Raw genomic sequence first — 13,599 nt, 5'->3', positions numbered from 1 at the left:
GCCTTTGGGTTGCTAAATAGCGCAGAAAGGTGAGATGAAGGATTCCAGAGCAAACGGAAACCTAGATATCAGAAACAAGACAGAGGAGAGCAGAATAGAAGGGAAGAAAAAGGATTTTGCCAGAGGCAGCTGACAATATGAATTGGAACAGCAGGGGGAGCTATAGTATTGCAGTTGTCAAATCCCAGTTTTCATAGAACTTTCAGATTTATGGTTCTAGCAAAGAAGACATGTTAGTGATTCTTACTTTTGTAATAAACAACCCAGCTACAGACACTGGGATGGAGCTTTAATGATCTGTATCTTCTGAAGCCAAAAGTGTGATCAGCACATCATCCGCTTTGGACAGACTTGGTCTGTTATCACATACAGGTTTGAATGAATTTACTTTCCTAAATTTATGGGTCTGGAGTTTGAAGAAGTCATTCTTATCTTTGGTTAATTGAGAGAAAAACCTTCAGTCATAGATAGGAGACAATGTGCAGTGTGGAAAAGGAAGCAGTGGACATTTTTCTAAATACCAGAGATGGTTTATGTAATCCCTTACAAAAGTTTGTGTGTGTGTTTTTTTAACTGTTACAGCTTGCAAAGATTTGAATGACAAGTGGTTGAGTGAATGTGTGCACATCAACTCTTCCATAATAACCTGCCCTACTTTTCCCTCCTGTCTCCCATAAACAAGAAGTTTCTTAGTCATTTAGATTGCCTCTTGAAAACAACTCAGGGATTTATTCCGATCTATACTCTTGCCTAAAATAGATGGCCAGGTTTAGGCATAGGGATTGTACTTTTGTCTCCTACATCCATCGCGGTTTAAAGTTGGTGGACACCAAGAAATCTGTCCATCTTCTTTTAAAGCTACTAAAACATTACTAACGAGTCAGTTAACCATATGCTTCAGAAAAGGTGGTAGAAGTGGAAGCTCGTAGAAACATCAGACCTAAGAGGTTTCTCTCAACTGAACTCTTCCCAAAGTGAAATGTATTATTGTAGTTCGATTCTCTGTGTTAGTTTTCTAGGGATGCCATACAAATTACCATAGGCTGCCTCCTTAAAACAGAAACATATTCTCTAACCATTCTGGAGGCTGGAAGTCTAAAGATGGGAGGGCTAAGCTTCCTCTCAATGCTCCAGGGAAGAATCCTTCTTTGCTTGTTTCCAATTTTGATGGTTGCTGGCAATCCTTGGTATTCCTTGGTGTGTAGACACATTAATTCCAATTTTTGCCTCCACTTTCATATAACTCTCTTTGTTATGTCTCTATATTCTCTCCTCTTTTTATAAAAGAACGAGTCATTGGATTTAGGGCCCATCTAAATCCATTATGATATCATCTCAATATTTACCTAATTATGTCTGCAGAGGCCCTATTTCCAAATAAGATCCCATTCTGAATTTCTGGGGGGACATGAATTTTGAAAAGACACTATTTCAACCCACTCCAAGCACATATCAAAGGTAAATAAAGATTGTTTTTACTGGTTTCAGTTGGGGAAAGATAAAGAAAAATTAACAAAATAGAATTCTTTTGAAGATGTTAAAAGTGAGAAATAGGTACTTGAAAAAACAGATATAAATATGCTCCCAGCAAGGACTTACTTACCATTTTTAATGAAGTTAAAGTTGAAATGAAATAGTTAGTTGTTATATATATAAGCTGATAAACTTGACTGCCAAGGAGCAAATGATTTTGTTTGGGTAAATGAATTCTAATTGTACCATTTAAACTGTATATGTGTAAGATATAAAGAAAAGTTGTATGAAGCCCAAAAATTACAGATTTGCATTTTAGTATAACCACACGTTGATAATCCAATCAATATAGGCTACTTACTTACTCTTTCTGGCACTTTAATACCTGATTTTAAAAACTGAATAGATAATAATATGTTTGAAATTATCAGAAAATGTGTGGAAGAAAAGGTCAGAGGAGGGGATACTTGATAAATGTTAACTTCCTTGCCTTCTTTTCTTTCACTTCTTCAAGTACTCGGGCTCTTTCTCACCTCATAAACTAATTAATACTTGAAGGGTATACAAATATCTGCTAATTTGTTGTTTCATAAGATGATAATAGTAGGCACTTTTCAGGCATTGTCATCATAATGATTTATCCCAAAAGCTTATGTAGAATTCATGGTAATAGATTTTTTAAGGAGATAAAAAATTCAATATATAGTTTTTTTTCCATGCTACCAAACATCCAGCTTACTGAATAGTTCACTTATTTGACAAATATTTATTGAACAACTAAAGCTCCTAGCAGAGTACTCTTCAAAAGCAGGGTTCTTTAAAAAGGGACTAGAGCAGGAAAAGCAATGAGGAGTGTGGTACATAAGGGGTAGGTAGGAGCTAAACTATGTGGAGTGCCGTAGATGAAGTTAATTCATTTTATTCGAAACCTAAGAGAAATAGGAAAACATTAAAAGTTTTTAAGCAAGGGGCACCTGGATGGCTCAGTTGGTTAAGCCTCTGACTCTTGGTTTCGGCTCAGGTCATGGTCTCAGGGTTGCGGGATCAAGCCCATCAGGCTCCCCACTCAGAGGACATCTGCTTAGGATTCCCACTGTCCCTCTGCCCATCCCCCGCTTGCACACACTCAAGCACTCGCACACTCTCTCTCTGAAATAAATAAATCTTTAAAAAAGATTTTAAGCAAGAAGATGAAGTGCTCAAATTTGGCAGTGGAAAGATCATTCCATTGAAATTGAGTTGGAGCAGGACAATAATAGACTTAAGTAAACCAACTTGGGTAGGTCAAGTAAGTAGCTTAGAACAGAAAGGTATATATTTTAAGGTGGGATTTATAATATTAGATATGAGCAATTAAGTAAAGAGATGTAACCAGAATGGTTCTAAGATTTCTGATTTGCCCAACTGGATGGATGATATTGCCATTCAATAAGAAAAAGACACTGGAAGGAGACTAGGTGTTTTGTGGGGTGGGGAGATGATCATGAATTGCGCCATGTGGAAAATGAAGTATCTTTGAGATATATCAAAGGAGATGTTACATAAGCAACTGGGTAAAGGGATAAGGGGCTCCGAAGAGAGGTATAGACTATAGTTATTAATTTGGGAGTTATTAATCTAAGATAATTTCTAGATATGGAAGGAGAAGACAGCTCCAATGATATAAATAAAGATATTCCAATATGAGACATATTAAATATTAAATAGCTAATATATGTTTTCTTAAATGTCATCTGCCAAAAATACGATTTAAAGTTCTAAGGTGATTTAGTGTTATAGATTATCAAAACCTCAGCCAGTTGTTTAAGTAAATCAATAAATGGACTAAAATTTCACTTTACATTTTTTACCTTTCCAAGTTGGACTAAATTTTCTTATTCTACACATATATATCAAAAGCCCACTCTGCCAAGCATTATGTTAGACACTGACAACCCAAGAATGAATAAGACAGGTTCCAGCCGGTTCCCAGAGGCTGTAGGGAGAGATTCTACAAGTAAAAGTGTCACCACAGAGTGGGGGAAGTGCTAGACTACATGTGTTAAGGAACCTATAGTTATATATATTATGGATATTTTGTGTGCTATTTTAATGGAATTTGGCATAGAGGACCATGGAAGACTTGTAGAGGAAGTAATTTTTAGGCTGACTCCTGAAGAATAAATAGAAGGAAGCCAAGCACACAGGGGAAAGGAAGAATTCCAAGAACACAGAAGAGTATATTCAAGGCCTGGAGTCAAGAGCATGATGCTTTCTGGGAAGTAAAAGTACTTTGATATGACTAGCGTGGGTGGAGGGCTTCATTTCAACAAGTGGGTAGAAGTTAAATCATAAATGTTCAAATGCAGTCTTGTTTTGCTTCTGTTAAATAGTTGGCAAGGAGATTCCTGCCAAGTCTATAATCGGAGGGGATGCATTAGATGAAAATATAAACACCTTCATAATGATAGAACATTCTTGGAAGCTTTGCACATTGACATAGGGGAAAACATTTCTCTAAGTGAAGAATTTGCTTTTAATCTTTATGTAGTATCTAAATAGCACACTACATATAGAACTCGGTATATCCAAAAATCCCCTCTACCACGTGAAAATTTGCTTTTCTTCTTCTGAGATGCAATTCCATTAATTTGTTGATTCATACTTTTAAAATAAGCACTTCCTCCTCAAAGTGAGGGTTTAAAGTGATGAGGACCAGCAAATGACATGACATCCTAATATAATATTAACCATGCTTCTTGTTTAAAGTTTTGCACTCATTCTATCTCAACAGCACAGTCCCATGAACAACCCCAGCCCATTCATTATCTGATGTGGAGAGTGGTGATGAGACCTTAGTCTAGAAGATAACCCAGCTACCTGAAGTGTAAACAGTCCTTGAAAATGATTGTGCCTAAATGAATTCTTTCTTATATATTGATTAGGCATAGTTGAAACCAGATTTTCCAAACACATTACATTTTTTTTTCCCTTCCAAGTAGAAATCAGAAAAATTTCCCTGACCTGAGGCTATTAGCATTGATAATTAAATAACCCTATTATTTATGAAAGCATTCTGATAAATACTCCTAAAAGAAAGGAAAACAGTTGGAAAAACATATATATATAAGCTAGCTCCATTGCTGACTTTCCCTTTCCCTAAAATTAAATGAATTCTTCATTCACTATTATAAACTAAATATTTCCTTTGAGTCCAATTAGCATTGCTGAAAGAAAAAGCAGATCAAGGCTCTGTTCAGCATGCATCAATGTAATGGAAAATCAGGTCTTTTATTCTAGCTTTAATAACTGCAGCTTGATTAGAGGCAAAGAAAAGGCTATGAAGGGAGAAGGGGGGAAAGGAGAAGGACTGCCAAATTAGTTCTATAAGAATTCTCAACCTGTCTGCTCTCTGGCTCACTATTCAAATGCTAATTGAGCCTTTTGGTAAACAGAATGGGTAATCATGGAAGACAAAAACAGACACAGAAAACAAATGAAATATCATACCTTATCCAAAGCAGCATGGCATTTTTCTGATAAGCTTTGGAAGACTTAAAATTTTAAGTCCTTGGGTCTTATTTTTTTCCTGGATAGATTATAATTAATATAATAAAATAAATATTACATAATCAAATAAAAAAATGACAAAGAACTGCTTTGTTTCAACAGTGAAACCAGTCATGTTATAATTAGATAAGAGGATTTAAATTCACAGCTATAAACATGAAAGTAGACCATGAGGCTGGATAAAGGCAAGTTTTTAATTCTTAAAAATTAATTACATGGCATTATTCTTATCAGTACACAGAATGCATTAATTATACAATTAATAAAAAGATAAAAGGGATTTTTTTTTTTTTTTTTGGCAATTGTAATACACATGGGGGCATTTGGTTTTATACCCGGAATTGTCCTTCAGGCATTTCTATAATCTTCTTACTAGACAATGTCAAAACCCTAAACCAGTTAGTAGGAATATTGAATGGAGTGGGTCTTCATGTTAGTGCTTAGACACATTTCAGAAAGGTTATGGATTTCCATGTAATTGGGATCTAAGGTGTAATAGGTTTAATTTGAGGTCCTTTTTAAAAGAAGAGCAGGAAGAGGTATTGTCAGCAATAGGTAATAGCCAGTAAGAAGTGGCAGCTTGCTCCTTCACAATGGGCTTCCTTAAGGATGAAAAAGTGATTATCTTACTACAACAGTTATTTCTCTGAGTGCTTCCATCATCGGCATAGCACTGAAAATGCCTTGTGTGTGCTACCGTTTTATCCTTGAAAACATTTTAAAACTATAAATAACATTCACAGAAGAAGAAATGTGGTAGTGGAAAGACAGCTAATCCATTTTAGCAAACTCCAAGGGACTGTCCAAATTCTCTTGCGGTCTTGCAGTTGTGTTTTATCAACTATTACTTGGAATAAATGGGCTATCAGCCAGGGCCAGGAAATGTGTTTTTGTTATATCCAAATTGTTGATGTAATGTACAGCAGGACAACACAGTCATATTGTGATAGTATTTGACTCGGCTGAGTGGCCAGCAATATAGCATGTGGGAACAAACCTGCGACAACTTCTTCTCGCCCAAAAAGAGATCACTCAGCTCTTTTAAAAGCATGTTGTGAACATTTGCAGATAATGCAGAAATAGTCTCTAAATAACCCCAGATGTTTACAATTTTAAAACAAAACTCAAGTGCTATCTAGAATGTAATAACAATGACTACTTTGCTGTTTGGGGTAGGGAAAAAGAAAGCCCTAAAAATAGAAAATACGGTATCACCACTGGTGTCTCAGGAGTGACTCCTAGTTGCCTATACCTCCCGCCATTATCTCCACCTACCCCCATTCTTTGATTCAGATAACAGTATAAAAAGATAAGAAAATGCAGCTTCCAGCCCCTACCTTTGCACATGCTATGACCCCCGTATAACACAGAAATTCTGGAGCTACCACTCATCTCCATTGCTAAATATCCCCATTCTGCCTCCCCGCAAACTCTGTTGTTACTCTCTCTCCTCTCTCTCTCTCTCTCTCTGCCTTTCTGTCTCTGTCTCTGTCTCTCTCTTTCGCTCTCTCTCTCTCTCTCTCACACACACACACACACCACTAATCACAAATATTCTTCGCTTTTTCCATAGCCTGTCATCTTGTTGATTTCTGCTTTTCTGTTCCTGGGCATATCAACATTCCAAGGTAAATGATGAGGCACCTTGGAAAAGCTGTGTTTGTTTAGCTTAAGGTGATGTTTTAAACGTCTTTCTCTGTGTGGCAGTCTCATTGCTTCTGAAACAAAACCCATCTGCAATCTGAACCTGCATTCCATATTAACACCTCAGACAATTGCTGCAGGGTTTGGGTTTTCTTTTCTTTTCTTTCCTCTTTCCTTTTTTTTTTTTTTTTTTTTTTGTCATCCTGTCCTAGTTGAAAAATTATATGTGAGACTGGAGCTGGCAAACACTAGAATCAGTCTGATAGGTTTGAGCTTTGAAAATCACATTTCTCCAAGCCTTATTATCAAATTGATGTGCTGTGGCATCTTGTCCTTACCAAGTCTCCCGAATTCCTGGCAAATGGAGTAAAGAAACTGGGTATTTAGCCAGAGTTTGTTTATGATTCCTTTGGAGTTATAAATATGGATTTTAGCCGTATTCATTTATGAGGAGGTTTTCAATTCTAATGAGAGTAACTAGCAAAAATCCCCCCTAAATATTAGGCAATTCCTACTTAGCAGAGATGCATTTGTTCACAATATCTAACAAGGAAAACCTTTTAATTTTTCATTATCCACCTCACAGTTAATCTAAAAGGAGATGATAGTTGCCATTAGGGCACATGGTAGATTTGTACTCCTCCACCCTATCTGAAGGAAGATGAATGGCAAGTGACACAGGACCAAAAGAGTCATGCTGCTTTCTTATTGAAGATTTAAGATCCAGTGATTCATTCACCATATTCCTTTCTCTTTGCCAAGAAAATTCTGGGAGCTCATTAGGGACAGAGTGCCCTCCAGTTTAGATCTTGAGGTAACTATGGCCTACTGGCCCTCATTAGGAATGAGAAAGAAACATACTTTGGGGGTGTTAAACCACTGCGACTTGAGGATTGCTTGTTTCCATGGCATAATCCAGAATATCCTTACTGATACACCATCAAAGACCAGCCTTATATCAGAATAACCCCAGATTCTTAGTGATCTTCTAGAAAAGTTCTATAGACTGGAAAAGCAACCCCTATCCTCAAATGTTCATGTAGGCTGATAAAAAATGAAATTTCATCAGTACCAAGCATTGGTCTAAGAGTCTTATCTGAATTATCGTATTTAATCCTCACAGCAGAGGCAATGTTGAAATTAGAGCTCCTTACTATCTAACTTCTGAGTCCCATATATCGGCTGCCTGGTATTTAGTTAAGAGTTAAAAAGAAAGTAATCTGAAATTTTTTTAAGAACAAAGAAACATGCCATCAGTACATAACCACTTAATATTGTCATTTGTCTCTGACAGTCCTGAAGACGGTATTTTAAACTATCGTCATTTGGCAAAACATATGTCTAAAAGGACTATTAGGAGAGAGAAGAATCAAGACTTTTTAGGTTTTCAGTAATAGCGTTCTGAAAAGACAAAGCAATTGTTCTCACAAATATGCTTATTTAAGATCATTATAGAAATTTGTTTCCCTTCCTTCAAAAAATATGTTTTGAGAGCTAAAAATCATCCTATCATATTTGGACACTGAGAAGTAGTTACTGCTTAAGAATCAAGTGCTTATTTCTTTTGAGAGTTGTGTATGCTATATTTGATAATCACAGTTTCTAATTCTCAAAATAAGCTCTCACTTTGACATATCTTTTAGATTTGAATTGGCCTCATGGATGTATGTATCTATATACTCAAATGTGTGTGTGTGTGTGTGTGCAAAATAGAGAAGCTTATTCCCTTGCTTCAAGAAAATTTTCATAGGAAAATCTAAACTTTCAAACAATCAAATTAGAAGCCAATTATCCTGGAAATTATTAAGAATATACGTCACTGCCATAATATCGGATGTATCCTGTGAGTATAAACAATTGAAAAAAACCTTTAACCCTCTCTCTCTTTTATAAATACACACACATATATGGATAGCTCAAGGGCAAAATGCTTTGAAGATTGATTTCCCAGATTCATTCTGTGTATTGGAGAAGTGCCCTTCCCAGTAACTCAGAACAAATTGAGGAAGCATTTCATCATGAGAACATAGGCTGGTGTGGGAGAAGTTTAATATAAAGTATTTCAGCCAGATTGCTGATCCAATCCAGATAAAGGTAACTTTGATTTTTGCTTTTCAAACTGTGGAAAATTTTAGATTTATGTAAGGTCCATTTAGACTTCCTCCGTTCCTCTGAATAAAAGTTTTATGAGTGTTGTTTGGTGAATCTACTCTTTCAGCTTATATATTACCTATATAAATATTTCCATCTATAATTTTTTGCCAGAATGTGAGTACAGGCTCTGTCCCTGTGCCCAGGAGACTGAAAAAAGTCCTAGGAAAATATGAAGGATATATAAGGCCCTTTATGTTCTGCTGCCTTTCTTTCTCTCTAAACTGACTCAAGACCATTCTGCCATATACAACTGACCCTCCATGCAATCCAGACATTTTGCAACATTCACGACATGCCATTTTCTTTTGCATATATGATTCCTCTTACGTGAAATGTCCTACTCCTTTATGCACACGTATTTGCTACTCATCCTGGGAAGCCCAAGAGCACCTTTAATACCACTTTTTCCAGGAATATTTCTTATACTTTCCCAATGTGTGTTAGGAATATTATGGCATGCTGGGCTTTTCTGTTTCTATCATATCATTTCCTAATCCTTAGTTTACATGTTTTCAAGAATCTTAGAAGAAGAATCTTGTTTTTTATTTTTGTTTTAATTTCTTTACTCCTAGTATCTGCACATACAGATATTTGTGGAGTGAATGAATAAATGAATGAATGCTGTTATATTGGTGAGATATTTTAACTGGCAATTCATTAGCTAGGGTGAGACCACGTAGAAAATCAATGAGGGAAAAGAGTGTTCATACTACATAAGGCTAAAAGTCAATATAATAATAAAAAATAAATAAAAAATAAAAAACAAAAGTCAATATAATAAATACACATGTCTCAAACTCTTAGGTAAATTGCTTGAAATTATTCATTAAATACAATGTTTTTATCACTTTTTAAAAAAAGAATTTTGAAGGGAAGAAAAAGAAAACTAAAAATTAGAGACTAACTTAACAAACCCCCTGTGTCAACAATCATAATTAATAAATGGTCACAATCCAAATGGCCAACAGACACATGAAAAAGTGCTCAACATCACTTGGCATTAGGGAAATCCAAATCAAAACCTCAATGAGATACCACCTCACATCACTCAGAATGGCTAAAATGAACAAGTCAGGAACCGACAGATGTTGGCGGGGATGCAGAGAAAGGGGAACCCTCTTACACTGTTGGTGGGAATGCAAGCTGGTGCAGCCACTCTGGAAAACAGTATGGAGGTTCCTCAAAAAGTTGAAAATAGAGCTACCCTATGATCCAGCAATTTCACTATTGAGTATTTACCCCAAAGATACAAATGTAGGGATCCGAAGGGGTACGTGCACCCGATTTTTATAGCAGCAATGTCCACAATAGCCAAACTATGGAAAGAGCCAAGATGTCCATTGACAGATGTATGGATAAAGAAGATGTGATATATGTAAACAATGGAATATTATGCAGCCATCAAAAGGAATGAAATCTTTCCATTTGCAACGACGTGGATGGAACTGGAGGGTATTATGATGAGCGAAATAAGTCAACCAGAGAAAGACATGTATCATATGATCTCACTGATATGAGGAATTCTTAATCTCAGGAAACAAACTGAGGGTTGCTGGAGTGGTAGGGGGTGGGAGGGATGGGGTGGCTGGGTGATAGACATTGGGGAGGGTATATGCTATGGTGAGCGCTGTGAATTGTGTAAGACTGTTGAATCACAGACCTGTACCTCTGAAATAAATAATACATTATATGTTTAAAAAAAAAAAAAGAAGAAGATAGCAGGAGTAGAAAAATGAAGGGGAATCGGAGGGGGAGACTAACCATGAGAGACGATGGACTCTGAGAAACAACTGAGGGTTCTAGAGGGGAGGGGTGTGGGGGGATGGGTTAGCCTGGTGATGGGTATTAAAGAGGGCACGTATTGAATGGAGCACTGGGTGTTATACGCAAACAATGAATCATGGAACACTCCATCAAAAACTAATGATGTAAAGTATGGTGATTAACATAACATAATAATAAAAAAGATAAAAATTAAAAATAAAATAATTGGTCACACTCTGTCATGTTTGTTTTGCCTCTTCTTTTAAGTAAAAGAATATTAAAACTTTACCTCATTGGCAAAATAAATGGGTTTAGATATGAACATTGTCACTCACTTCTTTACCATGTCCCATAATAAGAGGTTTTCCGACTATTCAGGAAATCTAAAGTTCAATCCCCTTCCCCAGTCTTTAGCACAGGGCCAGCTACATAATTTGCTGAGCCCAGGGCAAAATGAAAATATGAGACTGCTGCAGGGAGAAGAGAAGTCAATCTCCCCTTCTCATTAAACTGCTGCCCCAACCAAGGCTGAGAGACATCCTTCAAGGGCCTGCAATTTCCATGATGGAACATGACTGGTACCCAACTCAGGGATGAGTGGGAGACCCCCACCATGAATCCCATTAAATGCACTGTTGTGCTACTAGCCCAGAGCAGGAATGACTTCTACTTTATTTACAACATCCATAAAGAAACAGAGAAAGGTAATTAATGAGTCCATATGGCAGAGCAAGGCAGGCTTCATGGGTATATCACCAATGCAGCTGCATAGGTCCCTGTACCCAGAAAGGCCCCATGCTTGGGATTTAATGCTCTGTGATGGCTATTTACTCTTTCTGCTCTACAAAATCAGGCTAACTGATCTTAGGACAGTAGACCCTCTCTTACTTGAAGGCCCTAACAGACTTTAGATTCAACATTCAATTCTGTTTAAATTATTGATTCTATGCCCAACACGTGTTGACTACTTGTGACCAGTTGGCTACAATCCATATCCTTTCCCTCAACCATCACTTTTTCTTCCACCTGGTTGAGTTGTTGGCTTATCACATCAGTTGAGTTTATCCCCATGAATGCATGTTTACGTTTGTTGGTCTTTAATGATCAATACCTTTGAATTGCTGATTCAACTAACTTTGAGTGTGTCTTAACCCTGAAGTTCGCTTCATGATAAATTATGAATTTCCTTATTTTATCTGTTACTTTTAGTTGTGTGTATGTATGTCTGTTACATATTGGCTCAGAGTACCCCTTTTATCACTGTGTGCCCCTACTGTTTGGCCATTAACTTCTAGAGCAAGAACTAAAATGTTAGGTATCTTCATACCTCTAATGCCTACAGTTCAGTCTGTTACATATTAGATGTTCAATAGCATTTATAGACTAAGCAAGGAAAGTCAACATGATTTCCTTAAATGTAAGAAATAATATAAATGTACAATTGTTAGAATCAGGTTTGTAAGATAGCTAAATTCATCACCTTAATACTATTAAACTTTAAAAATGTATCTTAAGAAAAAGTAGAAGCCATAGTAAGAAAGTATAGTTTTTTTTCTTTAGTTTTATAAATTGCAACCTACAGTGGTTTTAGTACATGATTTAAGATCAGAGTGAAGCACTGAACCCTTAAGGTAAGTCAGCTATTATTAAAAAATGGATCTTATTCACCGAAAGGAAAAACTAGCAAATCAAGGGAAATGGCCTTATGGTAATGGGAGAATTTCAGTAGCTCTTAGTGTTTGTCCTAACTTAGATAACATATGGCAAGACCTGCCAGCAGATTCACCAAACAAAATTGTAAATAGAGTTCCTTCTTACAGTTTCTCTTGTTTATTTTTATCTCCTTGGCCGAGTTTCCAGTCGTCTTGTTGACCCTTGATTATACAGTTCCTACTGCTTTCTTAGCTCAACTGTGTCTTACTCAGGTCTTTATAGCCCATCTAAACACTGTTCTTTCTTTGCCTCCTCAGAAGACATTGTGCCAGCATGGGAAAGAGACAGTAACTTTGGAGTTTAAAAAGTAAACTGTAGATATTCTCCTTGTTAGTTTTGCCATCTTCAGTAAGTTACTTTATAAATCTGTTTTCTCTTCTGTAAAATACAAATAAGGATACTGTCTAACTATGAGGACTGTTGGGTGAGTAAATCGAGGTGCTAAAGTACAGAGAGCACAGAGTAAGCACTCAAATATCAGCTATTATTATGCCTGGGCATGTGACCTAGGGAACACTGGTCATCTGTGAAATGGGATCAACATACCCCCCCATCAGGATTGCATTGATATTACATAAAATAACCTATGCAGAGTCTGACATATGATAATTTGTACAGAGTCTGACATATGATAATTTGGAAAATAAATACTTATACAGAGGCTGACATGTGACAATTTGGAAAATAAATACTTGCCTGGACATCAGTTTCTGCAGTATTCCAAAATGTTATATATTAAATGATTAAAATCTTCTAATAAATTAGGCAAGTTCATTAAGTGATAATACTCAACATGCATTTCTGGAATCATGGTGGAACAAAGGGCAGAAACTAGAATACTTAACATTAATATGAGGGGTTTATAAACCAAGGAAGTGAGTATGGATTATAAGAGAAAAGATGGGAAGATTGAGTGCTGGCAACTCCAACCTTTAGAAGGTGGGGGAGGGGCGGAGCAAGATGGCGGAGGAGTAGGAGACCTGGATTTCGTCTCCTCTCAGGAATTCAGCTGGATAGGGATCAAACCATTCTGAACACCTACAAACTCAACAGGAGATTGAAGAAAAGAAGAGCAACAACTCTCTCATCAGAAAAGCGACCACTTTCTGGAAGGTAGGACGTGCGGAGAAGTGAATCTGAGGCGATATTCGGGAAGATAGACGGCGGGGGAGGGGCCTCCGTCAGCCGCTTCTGGCAAGTGATAGAACCACAGAGCACAAAATTGGAACTTTTAAAAGTCGGCTCCGCTGAGGGACGTCACTCTGGTGGCTAAGCGGGGGGTGGAACCCTCCGGGACAGTGT

Source organism: Leptonychotes weddellii, chromosome 7, assembly GCF_054177405.1.
Source record: "Leptonychotes weddellii isolate Sample4059 chromosome 7, ASM5417740v2, whole genome shotgun sequence".
Taxonomy (NCBI): Eukaryota; Metazoa; Chordata; class Mammalia; order Carnivora; family Phocidae; genus Leptonychotes; species Leptonychotes weddellii.
Note: the sequence above shows the minus strand (reverse complement) of the source record.